This window comes from Lipotes vexillifer, unplaced genomic scaffold, assembly GCF_000442215.2.
Source record: "Lipotes vexillifer unplaced genomic scaffold, Lipotes_vexillifer_v1.1 scaffold505, whole genome shotgun sequence".
In the NCBI taxonomy this organism is placed as follows: domain Eukaryota; kingdom Metazoa; phylum Chordata; class Mammalia; order Artiodactyla; family Lipotidae; genus Lipotes; species Lipotes vexillifer.
In genome coordinates this window covers 208,668-230,042 of record NW_006785581.1, presented here as the reverse complement: position 1 = coordinate 230,042, position 21,375 = coordinate 208,668, and the positions used below count along the sequence as shown (strand labels likewise).

The following is a 21,375-nucleotide window of genomic DNA, read 5'->3' as shown; positions in this document are numbered from 1 at the left end:
CCATTTTGCAGAGTGGCCCGTGGAACAAATCACCTTTCTCCATAGAAGCGCCCATCCCTGCAGCCCAGCAGTAGGCAGCAAGCCAGGCGACCAGGGATTCCGTCCTGGTTCCACCATGCCAGGTCAGTTTGTAACTTTGGACACATCCCTTCTGCCCTCTGGGTCTCCGGGTTCTCAGTCAGTCACAGGAAAGGCAGCAGAAGCCAAGTTTTCTTAAACCTTCAGTTGTTCTGAAACCATCCTCATGACTTTTGCCCCATATACCCCTTCCACCTTCAATTCACTTAATTTTATTTAACAGTTACTTATACATACTTATACAGTATGAGCTGGTAAATGTTCTAAGCGCTTTATAAGTATTAACTCATGTAACCATTCAAACACCCTTATGAAATGGCTCCTATTTTACAGATAAGGAAGCTGTCGCAGAGTGAAGTCTCCGCCCATCACTCCACAGCCAGTAAGGGTGGAACCGGGAATCCCACCCAGGAAATCTGGCTTCAGAGTTCACGCTCTTAACTATTATAGTATGCTGCTTCTCTAAATAGTTTTTTAAACCAATTCATCTTTATGTCAACTTTTTTTAAAAACTTTGTATCGTGGCCATCAATTGAAAAGCTATATGACTTGCCATAAATAGAAGAGACACATTAAAATGCATGGCTAGGGCTTCCCTGGTGGCGCAGTGGTTGAGAGTCTGCCTGCTAATGCAGGGGACACGGGTTCGTGCCCCGGACTGGGAAGATCCCACATGCCGCGGAGTGGCTGGGCCCATGAGCCATGGCCGCTGAGCCTGTGCTCCGCGACAGGAGAGGCCACAACAGTGAGAGGCCTGTGTACCACAAGAAAAAAAAGAAAAGAAAAGAAAAGGAATACAAATTGGAAAAGAAGCAAAACTGTCACTGTTTGCAGATGACATGATACTATATATAGAGAATCCTAAAAAAAAAAAAAAAAAAAAAAAAAAAGCATGGCTATTACATTTAAAACTCACTATTTCCCCCAATGAGGTATCACCTCACAGCAGTCAGAATGCCCATCATTAAAAAGTCTACAAATAATAAATGCTGGAGAGGGTGTGGAGAAAAGGGAACCCTCTTGCACTGTTGGTGGGAATGTAAACTGATACAGCCACTTTACAGAACAGTATGGAGGTTCCTTAAAAAACTAAAAATAGAGGTACCATATGATCCTGCAATCCCACTGCTGGGCATATATCCGGAGAAAACTCTAACTCAAAAAGACACATGCACCCCAATGTTCATTGCAGCACTATTTATAATAGCCAAGACATGGAAGCGACCTAAACGTCCACTGACAGATGAATGGATAAAGAAGAATGTGGTATATAAATCTATATATATGTACATACAATGGAATGTTACTCAACCATAAAAAAGAATGAAATAATGCCATGTGTAGCAACATGGATGGACCTAGAAATTATCATTCTAAGTAAGTCAAACAGAGAAAGACAAATATCATATGCTATCACTTATATATGGAATCTAAAATATGATACAAATGAACTTATTTACAAAACAGAAACAAACGCACAGACATAGAAAACCAACTTATGATTACCAAGGGGGAAAGTGGGGGGGCGGTGATGGGAGGGATAAATTAGGAGTTTGGGATTGGACGACACAGTATACAAGCTACTGTGTATAAAATAAACAACAAGGGCCTACTGTGTAGAACAGGGAACTGTATTCAGTATGTTGTAATAAACTATAATGGAAAAGAATATGAAAAAGAATATATACATGTATATATATGTGTGTATAACGGAATCTCCTTGCTCTACACCAGAAACTAACACAACGTGGTAAATCAACTCTACTTCAGTTTTCAAAAACTCAACATTTCTCCACGTGACTCCTAAGATCATCTCACAGACCACCAGAGGACACCTAGGGACACCTAGGGCGGATGCGCTAATGGCCTTTCCAGCGCCATTACACAGTGATCTTCTGTCACTTCCAGGCACCTGCAGGCTTCCTGGGGAGAAGCTTAGAGGCAGATGGCCTTTCCTCTCTGGCCCCCCTCTCCCACCCACAGGATGCCACTCAGCCACGCACACCCTGAGGACTTCCAGGGGATTCGAGGCTTTGATGACTCACCTGCCTCCTCCCCCCGCACGTGAAGCACCCACTCAGGGGTTGGTGATGCCCCAGCCCGAGGCCGGAAAAAGAAAAGTCACCACCTGCAGCCCTGGTCTGGCTTCCTGATCTTGGGAAGCACTTCCATCCTTCCCTCCTCTCACAAAGGACTCAAGGAAATGTGTCCTAAAATGTGATGAACAGTCACAAAGGGACGTTAACAAACTAGGAGAAACTTTCACCCTTGCCGGGAGTTGAAAAACACAAATTAGAATTAGATAGTCTTTTCACCTGTCAAATTAGAAAAGATTTTTTTATTTTATTTTATTTTTTTTTGCGGTATGCGAGCCTCTCACTGTTGTGGCCTCTCCCATTGCGGAGCACAGGCCCCGGACGCGCAGGCTCAGTGGCCATGGCTCACGGACCCAGCTGCTCCGCAGCATGTGGGATCTTCCCGGACCGGGGCACGAACTCGTGTCCCCTGCATCGGCGGGCGGACTCTCAACCACTGCGCCACCAGGGAAGCCCAGAAAAGATTTTTTTAAATGATAATATCTAATGCTGGCAGGTATGGAGTAAAACAGGCATTTTTACATCCTGCTGGTAACAGTGCACACTGATTGTACTTCTCTGGAAAACACTTTGGCCGTGTCCAGTCAATTCTTGCTATTCCCTGTAGTTACGTTTTATAAAGTCACCACGAACACAGAATTACAGTGAATACTGAACCATAGTTCCTAGGGGGAATACAGGGTTAGGTTACTGGGAGCCTCTAGTCACAACACGTTTGTCAACCAATCAATACGTACCTTGTTTTACATGTGTCTCTATTTAAAGACACCACTTCAATATACTATATATTGTTGATTCGTTAATATTGAACTCATAGCCAACAGCACTATAAGCCAGGCCTGAATGAGGCTCACCAAACACACGTATTCTCTGTGTAAAGCACATCACAGCCTTCCTGTGCTTACAAACACTAGACAGCACACTAGCACAACACGTGGGGGACATTTTAAACAGCAAAATCACCAAGAGAAAACACAGAAAATGCAAAGAGCATGGCCCTGAGTAGACCACGTGAAGGACACTATAGTGTAAAGGAAATGAGGAGGCAGAACATCTCAGCTGGAAACGTTCATGATGGAGACTCAGATTTTTCCACTCTGTGCATGTCAGCAAATGACTGTAAAAGCCCAGCGAGCATTGATTTCGAAGTTACAAATCAATCTTAGCAAGTAGGTGAATTTGCAAATCCGCGGAAAATGAGGATCCACAGTATCTATTAAGAACCTAAAAAGCTCAGCTACCTTGAAAGGGACACAGGTGACACAAATACAGACTTGATTTCACAAGTGCCTTCTGACCTGACCCTATTTCAGCTGAAAAAGATCCCTCTGAAACAGAGTCGGGGCCTGACTGGTAAGTACTGTGCATTTCAGGCTGAGAACTGCAGTAAGGAGAATTAAAGGCCCCCCACTTGGATTTGGGGAGGGGGAGCATCACAAAGCCAGGCACAGGCTCCTCTGCCTCCTCACAGACTCTAGGCTCTGTCCTCAGGGAAAAGTTCCCACTAAGGACCAAGCCCTTCTCAAGTCTGTGCCAAACCCATGGTCCTTGTAATGGCCTGGAGGTCAAGGCCCCTTCTCCCATTCTGACTTGTCTCCTGCCCCCTCTCACTTTGACTTGTTTCTGTCCCACTGGTCTCCTTGCTGTTCACTTGAACGCACCAGGCAGGGTATGATCCCACCTCAGGGCCTTTGCACTTGCTGTCTGCCCCACCTAGAACTCTTCCTCCCGAGAGTCAACTGGGTCTTTCCCTCACCTCTTTCCTCTCTGCTCAGTGGGGCTTTCTCTGCCTGCCCCCACCCATCTCCCCATTCTCTCTCCCCTGTTTTATTTGTTTTCATAGCTGCTATCATCTGACTTATTCATTTCACTTGTTCCTTTATTGTTATCTCTCCCCACAAAAGCTGAGAATAAGGGGGTTTTTATCTTTTTTTTAACCCCGTATTCCTAAAAGAAGGCCTTAGCACATACTAGGCACTCAATAAATATTTGTTGATCAAATGAATGAAATGAATGTCAGATACCAGCAGTATAGTAATAGGAATTAACATTTTTGCACCACTCACTGTACTTGGGTGCTTTACACGTTTCTTCACTGGTGTCTCAAAGCTTTAACAGGTGAGCACTCTTCTGCCCATTTTATAAGTGGAAGCACCAAAGGCACAGGGAGATAATACACTTTAATTAAGATCAACCAGTTACTGAGATTGGGCTGCAATAAAGGCAGATTTTTCTAATTCTACAGCTTTTACACCAATGTTTTTCAAACTATCTGTGGTGAAGGACCAGTTGGGTGTTTTTTTCTCAGTCCATCCCAGACTGATAATAGAAAAATAAAGTGGAAAAAAGTATAAGATACCCTCTGCACTTGGATGTCACAGCAATATTAAAGTTTTTAACACTTGCAGTGTTTGTACTTATCTCACCACAGACTGGTGGAAACAGTTCCACCCAGACGGTACTGAGCAGCTCTGCACGTACACCTAAAGGACCAAATAGTCCTGAGTTTCCGGGTGGCCTGGGGACTGGGGCTGAGACGCCATGAGAAAAGTTCGTCATCCCTTTCCCATATGGGGAACCTGAAAATTTCATAAATCAACCTTCCTTCATTTGACCCCTGCAGTTCTGTGAGGCGGGAAGCAGCTTTTCTCATCCTCAAGATTCAGGTAAGAAAACCTGCTTTTCCCTCTGCCCAGGAGGCCCCTTCCCTGGGCTCTTCCCTCATCAGCCTTGGCGTCTCGGCTCAGCATCACTTCCTTAGAGCTCCCCCTGCCCAGCCACCGCCCTCCCCCAATACCACCTCTGACCCGCTCTGTTAACACACCCTATTTATTTCCAGCACGGCACTCATCACTACCAGAAATTGTCTTTCTTTTTCCTACGTGTTTACTCGTCTACTTTCCCTCTTCCCTCTTCATGAAACAAACTCCAGGAGGGCAGAAACCTCCTCGGTTCATCGGTCTCTCCCTAGTACCTGGCACAGAGTCAAGCTCCCTGAAAGATGTGTTGAAGGAAAGCAGTAAAAAAAAAAAAAAAAAAAGAGTGGTTAACTAGCTTACCTAAGGTCAAAATCAAGCAAGTGCAGGAGCTGGAAAGCAAATCCATTCAGTCGTTCATCAGATAATGTTTCCGCGCCTCCTCCTGAGTCAGCCATCGGGCTGGGCGCTGGGGTCGCGGTGGTGGGCAAGAGACGCAAGGTCTCTGTCCTACGGGGGCTCACAGGGCTCAATTTCCAAACACGGTGCTCCTCCTCCCTGCCTTTCTGGCCCTTTCTAGTTTCTTTCACCTGTACGTGCTTTTCTGCCTGCAAACACTTCGTCACAAACAATTGTGTTATCGTGTATATGCAGGGAACTTTTTACACCTGTTTTTGCCAGAAAAAATACATTTGAATTGGAAATAAACAGTGAGTAATTCTTTAGGATAGTATGTCCCGTGCAATACAGGCATACTTATTCTAAGAAATTATTCATTGTTTATCTGAAATTCAAATGTAACTGGATGTTCTGGGGTTTTCCTTCTTTTCTTCCTCTAAATCTGGTAACATGACACATTTTACAGATGAGGAAACTGAGGCTCAGTGAGAACAACTGACGTAAGTGACTGGCCACCAGGGCACACAGCCAGTGGGAGAACCAGAACTCGCCTTATCTGCTGTCCAACAATTAGCTACGTCCTCATCCTCTCTCAGAGACCCTGTGCTTCTGCGCCCAAGCCAATGCCTGCATAGCTATCTAAACCCACGCACTGTGAAGGTGATCTTGCAGTTGAGATGTATCCTTGGCCTCCAGCAGGTTTCTATGTCTATATGTAATCATTTTTAGTAAATCTTTTTCTGATTATAAACATACAGACGGGCATCATGTTCACACAATTTAATACTGCACACCAATGAAAAAGAACTGACTTCTGCTCCACAAAACAACAGAAGATTGGTGAGTTTTTATGTATTTATACACATCAGCTTAAAGAAATAATACTGAACAAGAATCCAGACACAAACGAAGACATTCTGTATGATTCCATATATATATAAAGTAAAAAATTAGGCAAGACTAATCCATGGTGATAGAAGAGTCATTCCTAGCAGGAGAGGGGTTACTGGGAAGGGACCCAAAGGAATGTGGGGGGCTTGGGTAATGTATATCTTGATCTGGGTGGAGATTATTTATGTATATAAATATGTAAATCCGAGCTGTTTGCTTACAATTTGCATATTTTCCCTTTGTAGGTTATACTTCAACGAAAAACTAAATACAAACAAGTTAATAGATGCCCATTGTAAAAACTGAATAAAGTACAAACAAGTATGAAAAAAACAAAACCAAACCATCTGTATTCCCACCACTGGGAGAGATCACCACTAACATCTTAGAGCGTAACCTACCAGATCTTTTCCCAGTAGCATTTCCTAAGAAAGGAATTTGGGACCTAAAACCAATCACTGGAGGTGCTAATTTATTTAGGAGCCTGAATTTCCTGGACATGTATTTCACTTACCCACAAAGCCGTGAAACGAGTAGATTTAATTTGACCATTTTAGAAGAGCATGGAACAATTAACAGCAAATAAATGGAATTAAAATCAAATTGAATACAGCCTTTCAATGATATGATTTAGAATCTGATTTTAAGTACAGTAATGAATATAAAATGAAAGCTTAGCATGTGGAAGGCTAAAGGGCTCTTGAGCATCCTGTGACCCAGAATGTCACCTACTGGTCACAGTCTGTAATAACATCCCGCCACCCCATTATCTAAATGTATGGCCTTCCTACTGAGAAGCCTCAAAATAATACCTCTTATTTTTTTCTATGAGTTTATATATCTCTCCCAAGAGCTTCCCAGACACTTTTGCTTCCATAGTGAATTGCACAGTTCCTAGCACATAAAAGTTTGTTGAATGAATGAATGAAAGGATGGATAGATGGTTGGATGGATGGATGGATAAACAAACAGATGGACATTATTGTGCGTTGTTGTGAAATGAGGAAATAATCTCTGCCCTACCCAGCTCACAGGATTTTTTTGGTTTATTTTGTTTTTAATAAAAATGATGACTTGATACACAGTGAAACAATTACCATAGTCAAGCTAATTAACATATCATCTCCTCACAGTTACCTGTTTGTGATGAGAACACCTGAATTCTATTCTCTTCGCATATTTCCAGTATTCAACACAGCACTGTTAGACTAGCCATCGTGGTCTCTAGACTTATTCATCCAACGTAACTGCAACCTTGTACCCTTTGACCCGATTCCCCCCACCTCCGCACCCCCAGTAACCACCGTTCTACTCTCTCTGTGTTCAACTATTTTAGGTTCCACATATAAGTAAGAGAATGCAATTTGTTTCTTTCCTCAGAGGCTTTTTTGGGAGAGTGAATAAGACAGCCCTTGGGGGAGGCCAGATGAATGTGAGGGATTTTTATGACAACCCAACGCCAGGGGGTGGAGGAGTCCAGTGGTGACCAGAGTGAGCAGTGAGGCTGCGGAGACAGGTACTGCGTGAAAAACAGGAAGCTCAAAGAAATGTGAAATGTCTTGAACCAGATACTCCACAGGCACCTGACAGCTTTTAGCTCTTTTCCCTTTCCTCCTCCTCCTTGCAGCCCAGTTCACAAATCCCTGCACAGGACCTGAGGGGCTAAGAGCAGATTTGCTCTTTTTTGGGCTCACTCAGAGGGTAGGTAATGTTCAATGTTTGTCTGCTGTCAGTTTTTGAAACAGGCCAGGGTCACTGTGCTTGCGGGTGTGAGCTGGCCCGTCAAAGCTCTCCCTGAGTTAAGAAAAGTGGTTTCGGAGCCACTGTCAGGCTGCCTGATGGCAAGGTGCCCATCTGAGCGTGTCCACTGTGACAGCGCTTGACAAGCATCACGCCGGCCTTGCTTTTAGATGCCGCCCAGCAGGGGCTCTGGTCTGCAGAAAGGCAGCCTGATGCAATTGAAAGAGTACAGACAAGAGGTCAGAAGACTGGGCTCAACCACCTACTACTTAGGTGACCTTGAGCAAGTCTGCTTGCCCTTGCCGGTATATAAAAAGTCTCATTAGGACAGTGTAACAAGATAATGCCTGGGAAAACACTGTAATCTAAAGCACTGGACCCAGGTTAAGGTGTGGCTATTAATAAAACCCTAGATGAACATCATGCCTGAGTGACCTGCATGAGCTCAAACTACAAGAAGTGTCACCTGCATTGACTGGGGCTGGCTGCTTCTTATGGAATCCAATCCTGTTTCAGCGGCTACATCACAATTATGGCCCACTAACACCTACCCCCATTGGCTTTTTTTATATGGGCTGCGCCCCTTGAAGCACCATCCACTCCTTATGTGGGCGATTTTTTGAAACTAAGTGTAAACTTTGTGTTACACATACACTAGGTAAATCTAATCTTATTGCTCTGGTCTATCTATATAAGCTATTAAAATACTTTTAATACTGCTTTGGCTATCTATCTCCCTGCTGACTTGGTGAGAGCCATACATTTCAACAGTGTACAATCCATGCATTTGTTCACTCAATATACATTTACTGAGCACCTGCTATTCTCTAGACACTGTGTTAAGAACCAGGAGATTCAGAGGGTATATCTGATGGAGGGTAGCAAATGCCATAGTAGAGGCTAAAAGAGTAGGGCATTCCTATTGCTGTCAGCAGCAAGGGAAGTTTTCTCAGTTCAGGAGATGTGGCGGAGGCCACTAGCCACTCCTCTTCTTTCTGAGCAAACCACTGGACTATATTTTCCAGCCCTGACAATTTGTGGTGCTTCTGCATTAATGACCATATCTTCCTAGGCAGATGAAGAGATGAAGTCCACTGTGACAGGCTTCTAATGGTTTCTCAGAAACTGCCCGTGGCAACAGCTAACCTGCTTTTATCTGTCTAACCTCTTCACCCCATCCTCATCCCCTCGTCACACACACATTCATTCCACAAATATCGGTAGAGTTCCTACAATGGGCCAGCACTATGTTGGGCACTGCTGCATTCTCTTAAATCCTGAGTTCAAAAATCTCCACTTTGGGGAGCAGGTGCCTTCTCCATGTGGGTGGATCCCCTTCCTTAGCCCTTTCATCCCAGCCAAAATCAAGGTCTGAGCCTCTGCATCCTCACACCCCCAGCTTGGTATGGCCAGGCTTTGTGTAAATGTGCCAAGAAAGGAAGGAAGGAAGGAAGGGAAGGAGGGAGGGATGGAGGGAGGGGAGTCAAGGCACATCTTGTCTTCTTGGTCTCTTCATTAGCAGAGCACTGTAGTGAGTAAAACTTGGATGCAGATACAGATCCAGACTTGAGTCCCAGATCTGCGACCAACAAACTTTGTGACTTTAGCAATGGCCTGTAAAACAAGCTGAATAACCCAGAAGGCCTTTGAGTTCCCACTCAACTCTAATATTCTGATTCTTTCTATGCTAATCCGGAATTCCTGGATGAATGCTCCTCTCTCTTCTAATCTAGCTTATTCCTCCTACAGAGGAATAAAAAAAATTTCCCCAAAGAGGCAGAAGGGAGGGAAGAGTTTCGCCAACTTTCCTTATAATGAAACATCTGCTGGCAATAAGCAGTCCGAAGCTAAAAAACAAATGCTAAGTGTTATAACTGCAGAATATCCTAAAATTCTTCCTTGCCCGTAACCTGATTTCTTTTTTTTTTTTTTTTTTTTGGGCCCATCACAAACTTCTATCACTGAGCCAGTCCCTTATAGGCTAAGTGTTTCTGAGGACAGAGATACCATGTTACTCAGCATCCAGCAGAATGTCTGACATACAGTAAGGACTCAATAAATGTCTGTTTAATCAGTAACTTAATTAATCTCTGAATGAGTCAACAAATAAATTACCTAATGAGCCAGAATTTCTCTCTAGGGCCTAAGCAGCAAGAACAAAGGAACTGAATATAATTCTGAGTTCTATTAAGACAGCTAAAGAAAGGCTGTGTCAACCAAAGGAGAGTAGACCGATTGGAAATGTAGACAGAAGATCGGTAAAAGGTGGTGGAACTCTTTTGTTTTTTTTTCTTGCGTTATGCGGGCCTCTCACTGTTGTGGCCTCTCCCATTTGCGGAGCACAGGCTCCGGACGCGCAGGCTCAGCGGCCATGGCTCACGGGCCCAGCCGCTCCGCGGCATGTGGGATCCTCCCGAAACGGGGCACGAACCCGCGTCTCCTGCATCGGCAGGCGGACTCTCAAGCACTGCGCCACCAGGGAAGCCCCGTAACCTGATTTCTTTTAGGCTCAGCCTAATTTTGTCCAGACTCAGGCTCCATGTTAATTGTCAAGACCGGCTTGAATTATTCATGGAATTTCTACACTGGAATGGTTTGGGAGATGTTCTTTGCAGATGTATTCATCCTTTCACGGCTGCAGGAACTCAATAATGAGCTGTTTGGATTGGGGAGTCCCTTCACTTTCTTGGGCCTCTGTTTCTTCACCTGTAAACTAGGGAGGCAGTTCCCCCCAGCTCGAGAATGTCTTTGGTTCTGTGGTTGCAGGTGCCTCAGCCAGAGATTCCACATGCAGCTCACAAGCAGCAGCAAACCACGGAGACAGAGAAAAAATAAAAGGTTGCCATCCAACGATTAAATGCAAAAGGAATTATGCAATTAGCAAAGGACGTTGATCACACAACATGGGAGTCTAATTGCAGCACATGCAAATGTTTGCTAAGTTAGATAAATATGGGTTTGCAGTCACTCTGGTGCACAGATTGAGTGGTAAAATTAAGGAAAATATAAAAGTTAATTATGAGATGGGAGTGATAAACATAGTGTATGTGCACTAGGCCCATTAGGATTATTAACCGAGTAATCATCGCACACCAAAAGTGTTATAGGAGTCCCAGGCCCATAGCTGGACTACCGTGTACTGGTTACCATGTGTCACAGGACATGGAAAACACACTTAATTTTTACATAGCACCTGTCACCTAGGGAACCCCAGCACTCAGGGCTCGTTCCATTGGCTCATCAATATGCCCAATGCACATGGCCAAGGTGGGCCAGGCTTCGTGTGCTGGCTCAGAGAAAAGCTGTATCCTATTGGTTCTCAGACTCTCCTGAACCTGCCGCCAAGTCATAAATCTACAAGCCCATGAAGCAGCTCTCACAAGATGTGCCTATCAGCCTGCTGGGGCCTTTCAGGGATGGGTAAAGAGTCCTGGAGAGGCAGCAACAGTGAGAGCCCAGGTTCTAGAGGCAGACAGCTTGGCTTTGAATCCTGTGTCCCTCACTAATTCTTTGACAAGCTGGCTCAGTTCACTGTGTCCTGGTTTCCTCATGTCTGTCATGGGGACAATAATATCACCTACCTCTTGGGGTAGCTGCAAGGATTAGGGGAGTTATGACCGATAACAGAACACTGTCTGGCACATAATAGACACTCAATAAGTGCCTTGTTTCTTACCCTCTGGCTTCCCCTACTCATTAGATCATTCATTCAACCAAGTTAGGGCCCCGTGGGTGAGGCACTATGCTAACGATAATGACCACAGGGGTGGAGGTGGGGTGGGGGACATACACACACGGGCTCCACCCTCACATCGGGATTAGGGAGGAAATGTTGGCACACAGATAGCTTCAGTGAAGCCACATGTGAGGTGCTCTGCTGAAGTGTTATGAAATGCTCAAGGGTGCATCACTCCTGCAAGGCAGCTGGAGAAAGCTTCACTGAAGACAGGCCACTTTGAGGTAGGCCGTGATGAGATCTTAACAGATGGTAGGCTGGGTGGAAAAATGTGTAACATTCTAGGCAGAGGATATGTCATGGGCAAAGATGCTGAAGTCAGGAAACTCAAGGCAACATCAAGTCTTTGCAGGAAGTGATGGGTAAGCCTGGGAAGGAGCTCTGAGGTCAATCGTGGCAGGCGTGGGGTGGGGAGATCTTGATATCAAGCCCTGAGTATCAACTTTGTCCTGTGAGCCATAAAGAGTCCTTGGGACATTTTAAATAAAACATTTTAGGACAAAGCAGTGTTAAAGGAAGATGAACCTGGCAGGGGGAGCAGAAAGGATAGAAAAGGGAAAGGCTGGTGACAATGGGAGCTGGGAGGCTACTGCAATAGTCCAAGTGCACAGTAATGAGGATACGTATGAAAAGAAATGCAAGGGAAGGACAAATTGACAGGACTCAGTGACCAAGAGGATGTGCAAAGCACAGATAGAAAGGAGGAGATAAGAGAAGGTTTTGAACTTGGGGAGCATGGACAGAAAAGGAGGCTTGCTAGTCAAGCCAGGATTCTGATTCCTAGCTCCCCAGCATATTATCCCAGTGAAGCTCTGCCAGTGGGAAGCAGCATAGAGTAGAAGTTCTGAACATGGTCTTGAGAGCCCACAGCCCTGCGCTGCTGCTTGCTATAGCTGTGTTACCCTCAGCCAATCTTAACCTCCCAGAGCTTTCCTCATTTGCAAAATAGGGATAAGAGCAACCTACCTCTCAGGTACACGGTGAAGATTAAATGAGATAATGTGCCGATAACGTGAAGCACCTAGAAAGTGTCTGCCCCCCTGGGGACCTCTCAGTAAATGCTGAAAAAAATAAAAACCAAGGCCTAAAAGTAGAGACTATCCAAAAAAAAAAAAAAAAGCCCTAAGTAACTCTGTACTAAAATTCCCCTGAACATGGTTTGTTCACACTTTGAGGATTCAGAAGCTCTTTCCAGATCTTACAGAAACACCAGTACACTATCACTGTGCTGTAGTCCCACAGAAGCACTGGTTGGTACATATTCGGGTCAGAATAAAGATAAGCCTAGCTCACTGTACTGATTTGGAGGCGGAAGGAGAGAAAGCAGTGAGCAACAATCCTGCTGATGGAATCAGACCATGAATTTGGGTAACTTTCTCCCGTTTTCATCAAGGACCTCACCATTTCCTTCTCTTGCCTCTCAGGCAATGCCAGCTTTGACACGCTGTTCCTGATGTCCTGTGACAGAGGTTATGGAAATGATCCCAGGGGCTGCTGACCAGTCAGTGGGTATGTGTAGACTTCCAAAGCCTGCTGAGACACAGCTGCAGGCACACCCCTGGGCGGGGGGCCAGTGGTGGGAGGCAGGCCTGTCTGAAATGCTTGGTCACACCTGGAGAGCCGCAGATCCAAAGGCAAGGGCACCAGTAAACCATCCCAGCTCTTGGGACACTGTTATTCATTCAACAAAAATTCAACATATGCAAAAGCAAACTGGTTCTACCAAATGGGTCACTGGAGTTTGGAAATTCTAGACCTGAATCTTGGCCTGATCCGTTTCATCACAGAGCTGTGAGCTCTGCTCACAGCTAACATCTTCCTGCAAGCAAAACTGCTCTTCAGCCAAAACTGCGGTTCGTTTTCCAAAATACCTGGAACCCTCTGAGACAACCTTTCAGGGTCCAGAAAGACAAAAAGACGGCGAGCTGTGAAGTGGGGGATTGACCCCAGTCTGTTAGACTTCAAAGCCTGTGCTTTTTCCAATTTCCAAGGGAAGCCTAACACCAACATAAAATTATACAATGTTGGGAGATTTAAGTAATTAAGTCTGCTCTCCCTGTATCACAGGGGAGATAACTACAGTTCAGAGGAGTTGAGTGACTTGTTTAAGATCACATAGCACATAGCAGTTCCTACTGTGGAAATCAATAAGCTAGCAAGAGATTTGATCATATGAATAAGACAACTTCCTTATAATCAAATCACAATTCATGTTTTCAAACATTATTATTTTTACTTATGTTGCTTTGGTTGGTCTCACACAGTGAAATATTTATGCTACAAACATTACCAACCCCTTTCAGAGAAGGAAACTGAGGCTTGAAGAGGTAAGTGGTCTACGCTAGGGCACAGAGGTAGAAGGCACCACAGCCAGGGCTAGAGCCGAGTCCTTGTATTCTAAGCCAGTTGGCAAATTCTATGCCCAGGCCTAGGATTAGAGCCTTTAAGATGGCTGTGTGCTGGGAGCAGAGAGAAAGGAGAACAAAGAGCAGGAGAGGCAATATGTACTAATAGAGCCCATAAACTAGACAGGAAACCTTCAACTATGAGGTACTTATTAATTCTAATAAGAGATAAGAGTATGTTATGTTCGAGCATTTTTTTCCTCTTCAAAGTATCTTTCTCAAGCATTTCTGTAATGTCCTAAAAAAAGGCCTCAAGTTGTTATGCTTCCAGGACACTGGACATGTCCCCCTGAAGTTGTGCACTGAGCCATCTGCACCTCCTGCAGGGGGCGGCAGGAGGAAGGGGAAGAGGGTGGGAAGATGCAGACTCTTTTGGTCAAGAGGAATTTCCTGGCCAAACCACCTGGTTACCAGGAATCTTTTTCCCCAGAGTGATTAAGCCCCACAAAGAAACAAAAACAAAAATGAATATTGCTTTGTCTGGATTTGTGTGGGTTACAATAACATGTAATAATAACTGTTATCGAGTACTTACTGTAACGTGCTAAACACCGTGTTAAACACGTTACAGTAAGTACTCAGTAACAGCTATTACCTCATCTAATCCTCACAACAACGCTTCAAGGTGGGTATTTTGATCCCCATTCTAGTGAGGAGGGGAAAGTGAGGCTCAGAGAGGTTAAGTAATGTGCCTAAGGTTACACAGCTGTAATGATGAGGTAGGCTTTGAACCAAGGTCTATTTCACTCCAAAGTCCTAACTTGTATCCACATCCTATCCTCTCTCAAGGAAGATGACTGACTAGAAGATGCCTCTCCATTCTCCAAACCCTGAGTTTCTCTAAGAGGCAGCCACAGATGCTATGACACAGATAGGACATTATTATCACAATGATACCAAGATAACCAGTATCTAAAAATTTTGGTTAGCAAATACCTTTCCCTTTTTTAATAAAAAAGTAATGTTTCATATTATTCAAACTAACCTTAAAACAATTATACATTTTTATTCCAAAGACTGAATTTGTGATAAAGCTTAGCTCTATATTTGTTTATTTATTTATTTATTTACTGAAAGAGTTAAACTTTAAAGCTTAGCTCTATTTTAAACACATATGTAGAACTATCCATTTTGTGGGCAGATTCATATGTAATTACTCCAACCAATTTCCATACTGAAAAATACGGTGAGCTTTTATTGAGCATTTGCAATTAAAACTGAGAGGACAGTTACGCACTTCTTTCAGAAGATCCTAAGTATTTTGTCAACAAAATTAACTATGTATGTCCTATCCAATCTCTGTATTATATGATGAGGCAGTGTAGTAAGCCGTTAAACTCTACCATAATTTGTCTGGGTATCATGGGTATATTAGATCAAGTCAGATCCTGAAAACCATGACTTGGAGAATTCACATGAGCCAGTGAGTTAGAAGAAACGTGTAAGGGGAAGAAGTGGGTTCTTAGAGCGCCTGGTGACTGCCTGTAACCCAGTGGGGGAGATGCCCCCAGCCCAACTTGGCTGATTAAGAGCCTGTTCTGTCTTCCTGGCTCCTGTCTCCAAGACTTGGCAACAGAGAGCCGGCAGAGGTTTAACTAACCCACTTAATCTGACTTCAATGATCATTCCAGGAGAAACCGGGTTGCCTCCAGGGACTCTGAAGCAGCAGTCTGAAAGCCTCAGAGAAGCAGACAACCTGTCCAAATGAAGTCCATGTCCCTGGAAAAGAAAAAGAGCGAGAGAGAGCGAGCGAGCGAGAGAGAGAGAGAGAGAGAGAGAGAGAAAGAAAGAAGGGTGGTGAGTAAGTGAAAGGTTGGTTTTGTCGCTGTGATGCGAGGGCGGCAGCCAGGTCCTATAGCAGGTGCCCAGCACAGTCCCTAGGCTCAGAGCAAGTGACCCATACGCATGAGCTGAAAGAAGGAAAGACCAGAACTTGGGTTCCTAAGGAAGAAAAATACCTACAGAAAACTTAAAAAAAAGAAGTACTATAGAGGTAGGACAGAAAAAAAGACATTTGCTAAACTGAGGGGTGGCAGAGAAGTCTCACATTTACAGGAGAAAAATAAGATGATGGTAGTAATAATAATAGCAGTTAACACTTTGTGCCAGACACTGTTCTACTCCTTGACTGTAAATTCCAGTAGGGCAAGGTCTTTTCCTCTTTCACTCACCTGTACACACCAAGCACCTAATTCAGGGCTTGGGGCCATAGTAGGCATTCAGGATACTATGTTTTAGTGAATGAGTAGATAAAACAGAAGTCATGGGTCGGGGAGGGGGGTGGAAATAGTATTTAGCTAAGTTAAAAAAAAAAAATTTAAAGGATGGTAATTATGAGCTCATTTTTTCTAAAATTGAGCACCAAGTATGTGCCAGGCATTGAACTTGGCCCTGAAGATAGAGATTAAACGACAAGGTATATTCTGGGCTTGGTGAGATGGCAATTATTTAATCAACCAATACTTATCAAGCCCCTGCTCTGGGCCAGGCATCCAGCTGAGCACTGCGGGGAGAGAGATATAAGGGAGTTCCTTTCCCTGCCATCCAGGAGCTCACAGTGGTGTGTGGGGGGGGGTGTGTATAACAAGAGATGCATACACAGGGTTATGATCAGGACAGGGTGTGAGGAACCTGCCTGAAGGGGCCAGCACTGTTTACCCTTCCCTACCAGACTTCAAGCAAAGGGTAGCCATCGCTGATCAAGGAGGTTATGGGATTCCTGCATTGACTGGGACTTTCTCAGGTACTAAATTCCTGCCCCCACTCCCAAGAATCTGTATATATTTTCAGTATTCTAGAACCTGGAAAATGGGCTCTTTCAATCCAAGGTAAGTGCTAAGCTTACATGATCCTCAGCTCTATGACAATTTTAAGATCAGATAATGCGGTAACGCGATGAGGACAGCATTCAGACTCCAATTCTATAAAAAGGGTCCTCAGTATTTTGTGTTCTGTTAACCCCAAAGCATTTTAAAAACTTAGATGCAATAATTGCTCAATAAATGGCAGCAACTGTTGCCGCGGCAGCTGAGTTCAGGGCTGCAAATATCCGCTCAGGGCTCGGAGTCGAGTGGCGTTCCCCACAGGAAGTCACAGGAGAGTTGGAGCAAACCTCACACACAGCCCGGCAGGCTCTGACCAATTCTGGCTCCACCGTCAGCACAAGCCACTTCCAGGCTCTCCTACCCTCCCCCACCCCTTGCCGTATCTACCCTCTTTAAACCTTGTCCAAAGTGGACTCAGCATGCTTCATTTTCAGGAAGAGTAACCGACTAGTTAAAAAGCCCAGGGAGGGCTGAGATCTGGTTGGGAGCAGCTGCAACCTAACCCAGCACATGGCGATTTGTGCAACTGAAAGCTGTAGACGACTCTTTTGTAGTGGTCGTGCCAAAGTGTGCTGCAGAAAAAGCACAAGCCCGCACTGCCCCCACTGGGTCAGGAAGTAAAGCGGGTGATAGAAGCACGTGGCGGATGGAGGCAGTGAGAGAGCAGGAGGGAAAGGTCTAGGAGCCCAATGGCTAGAGCAACTTTTTTCTTAGTTCCTTGACCTGCCCTGGTCAGCAGGGAAGAGCCTGCTTTTTTCACACCCCGTGTGTGAGGCTCTGGTGATAATGAAAAGGGCCGTGATTCCAAAATCCTGAATGTTACCTTTGAATCTAGACACCTCAGGTGATTCCCATCTTTCCCCACTACCTCTGATATCTTTTCACATTGTTTAATGCTGAACTTGTTACCCAATATCTCACCCTCCAAGTTGTGCTAGCATAAGGGTAGCAGCAGAGAGTCGAAAGACTGGCCTACTTCGGTGAGACACAGATTATACAACATGGTGAACAACAGACCAGCAACAAATGCACGAATATTCCCTTGGATTATATAAATGGAAAACACGTCTGATAGCAATACAAGAAAAAAAGATTTCAAATCTGCCCCTTCATCCTTCCTTCTTGGTTGTGCAGTAAACATAAAAGTTTTCAGTAGTCTTGTGTCTTTCCTTTCCACTCATGCTGAATTTCAAATCAGACACACCATACAGTGTTGAGTAGAATTGTTTTAGCTTGCTTTCTTTTTTCATTTCCTTTACATGAAAGGGTTGTTAAGACTTTAAAACTATATCATTTCCCTCTTAATAGGGCCACTTTTCATCCCAGTCAGTAAGCTGGATTATAATTTGCATGTTTCAATAAGACATGACAATTGTCATTAAAACAAGAATTACAGATCCCACTTTTTCTATATTTTGTTACGTTGGGGGAGGGGTTATGTAGTCAAGAGTGGTCTAATGTGTCACCAACATTGCTTTTATAGGGACTTTCTGAAGCAGTGGAATGGGATATATGAACTGGGAGCAGGTAGACCTGGATTATAATCCTGACTCTATAGCTAACTTGGCTATCACTTAAACCTTTTTGTGCCTCAGTTTTGTTCTCTATAAAATGGGGCGCAACTATCCTGTGAAGGAAGTACAGACTGGCCCAAGCACAGTGGAGAACATGGCTTTCAGTGGAAAGCCCTCAGGAGTAAAGAGACTTGGCTTCAAATCCCAGACCAGCCACTTACCCTGAGACCTGGGGTTTGTTACTTAAAAATGTTCTACTTCGGGCTTCCCTGGTGGCGCAGTGGTTGAGAGTCCACCTAAATCTTAATGCAACTGCACTGGGTTGAATGGTGCCCTTCAAAAATTCATGTCCATGCAGAAACTTAGAATGTGATCTTATTTGGAAATAGGATCTTTGCAGATGTAACTAGTTAACATGAGGTCATACTGGATTAGGGTGGGATTAGGGTGGGTTCTAAATCCAATAAATGGTGTCCTTATAAGAAGGCCATGTGAAGACAAAGGTGGAGATTGGAGTTATGCTGCGGGCCCGTGAGCCATGGCCGCTGAGCCTGCGCGTCCGGAGCCTGTGCTCCGCAACGGGAGAGGCCACAACAGTGAGAGGCCTGCGTACCGGAAAAAAGAAAAAAAAAATGTTCGACTTCACTTTCTGGATGGTAACTCACAGTTAACACCTGTGCTGAGTATTGAATGAGATGACATCTGTGCAGCCTCACCAGAGGCGGCTGCTCCTTGCATTATTTGCCTTACAGGTACTTGGCACTCAGACCCCTGGGGCATGAATGCCCCCGTAGACCACAGATGTGAACGCATCAGTCACCGGTTCTGAATACTGTGGCATCAGACCTTCCCTTTAAAGAGGATTCCCGGGTTGTAAAAACTTAAGGTAGGTTGAGCAGAGCTGGACAGGCACACTCCTATAAATGCTGATGGGAGAGGGGGAACAATCCGTGAAACAGTGGCTAAAGCAGAAGCACCAGCTGCCCACCTTTCGTTAATGTATATATAAACACACCCTCCTCCAGAAAAGGTGTACCGGGGCTCAGTAAGAACGAGCTGCTCAGTGCTGTCGGGGGTGGGGCCCGGTGGGGCCCTGCCCAGTGACCTCACTTTATTGTAAATCTGAGAGCACTAGGTGGCCGCTGGCTTCTGCACAGCACCGCGCCCAAGGTCGGCTTTCAGGTGGAAGCGAGTTCTGGAGCGACACTTGCCTGAAGCCGGGTAGGACCCGCTCCCCGGGTAGCGGAGAGGGAAGGACCGAGACACCACGGCGCTAACCGTTCGGGGCAGTCACCCTGCGCGCCCTGAGGTCGCGTTCAGCGGCAGAAAGAGCCACCGCTCGCCACCGGGACCCCCGGTCCTACGGCCTGTCGCTACAGCACGGCGACCTTAGCCTCAGTATCACTGTATCCCCGCCCTTATATCGCGTCCGGGAATATAAGAATATCCCGCGCTGCAAGTCAGCACTGGGTGATTCGTTGACAAATATAAATAAGTTACACGCTAGGGGACTGCGGCCCCTAGCTTTGCTGGAGCTTAAAAGATGAGAAATTACAAAAGAGGAGGAAGAGCTCAAACCAGTCGATAGATGGGCGCCCTGATCTAGGCGCTGTTGGGCAATAAATGCGGTCCCGCAACTCCAGCACAGGTCCCCAGAAAAGGGAAACGCTTTAAAGCAGAGAACAGCGGAGCAAGACAACGCGGGCGCAAACAATCCAGGCACAGGCAAAGGCAGCGCTGTCGCCCCGGGCCTCGGTTTCCCCGTCTGCAAAACAGGGCGTTGGACTACAGTGTCTCCCAAACCTCCTATTAATCCAGAACTCTACAATATTCCATGCTGAAGCTGCCCGAGGCTCGGAAACCGGAAAAAGAGGGAAAAGCGAGGGAAGACGACAGGGAGGGGAAAGGGAGGAGCCGGGAGGAGACCTGGAGAGGGAAGACAGGGGACGCCTGGAACAGGCTTGGCGGGTTTTCAACCTTATTCCTCCTCCTCCCACACCTGCGTTCTCAAGTCTGGGCCGAGACCCCGCGCCCATCAAATCTGATCACCGGTTGGCAAGCTTCTCCCTCCACACCCCAGTTTCTAGAGGCCATGAGCAGATGGTGGGCAACACAATAATGCATGCCATGGGTGGAAGGGGTAATGGTCCTGGCTGGGATCCCCAGGGCAGGTGAGCGGATCTGGGGCTGGGCAGCGGGTGGGATGGACCCAGGCTGGGGATTGCAGAGCGCCCGCGTCCCAACCCGCGTGCCCCGGGCGGACTAAACTTCATTCCCCAACTTTGAGCTAGGGGAGGGGGTGTTTGCCAAAAAAAAAAAAAAAAAAGTTAAAATACTTGCTTATGAAAGGGAGGGGGTGGGAAGGGCTTAGGGAGAGGGAAGGGTGGGAAACAGTTTTGTGGGAAATATTCATATATATTTTTTCTCCCTTTTTCCAGTTTTAGGCCATGTTTTAAACACATTTTAGTGCATGTATTTGAAGGGCTGGGCAGAAAATGAAAAAGCAATACATTCCTTGATGCATTTGCATGAAGGTTGTTCACCTTTGTTTGGGTAGTTGTCCCTTTGAGGCGGCGTGGGGGAGGGGAGCGGCCCTCCCTGCCCGCGGGATCGGCTCGCGCCGGGAGCGGGTTAATTTCAAATCGGGGGCTTGACTGCTCCTGGACGGTCACGTTCCCTCTGCCCGCCCGCCGGCCCGCCAGTCCCGGTCCCGGCGTTTCCCTCCGGCACCCACCTCTGCGCAGCGTAAGGACCGACTGACTGCCCGACACGCGGGCTCCCGGGCCTGAGCGGGGAAGGGGTGCCGAGGAGTCCCCGCTCAGCCCCCGTCGGCTCCAACCGTGAGGTGAACTGACAGGTCAGCGGGGCGCAGAGGGACGCGGCGCTCGGCCAGCCTGGCACCGGGAGAGGGCTCGGGAAGGCAGCGGCGGCCGTTTCCCGCCTCTCGCTCCTCCCGGGGCCGTGGAGGGAGGAGCTGAGCTCCCGCGCAGAGGGG

At 46.0% G+C, this 21,375-nt stretch overlaps 1 protein-coding gene across 1 annotated transcript in view; it reads left to right on the top strand.

Annotated features, from left to right (window-relative positions):
• Positions 1-21,041: 21,041 nt before the first annotated feature.
• E2F8 (E2F transcription factor 8) overlaps positions 21,042-21,375 on the top strand; it is a 17,007-nt gene continuing 16,673 nt past the window's right edge. The window contains 1 exon segment of the mRNA XM_007457621.1: positions 21,042-21,237. The gene's annotated coding sequence lies outside the window, so the exon portion shown is untranslated.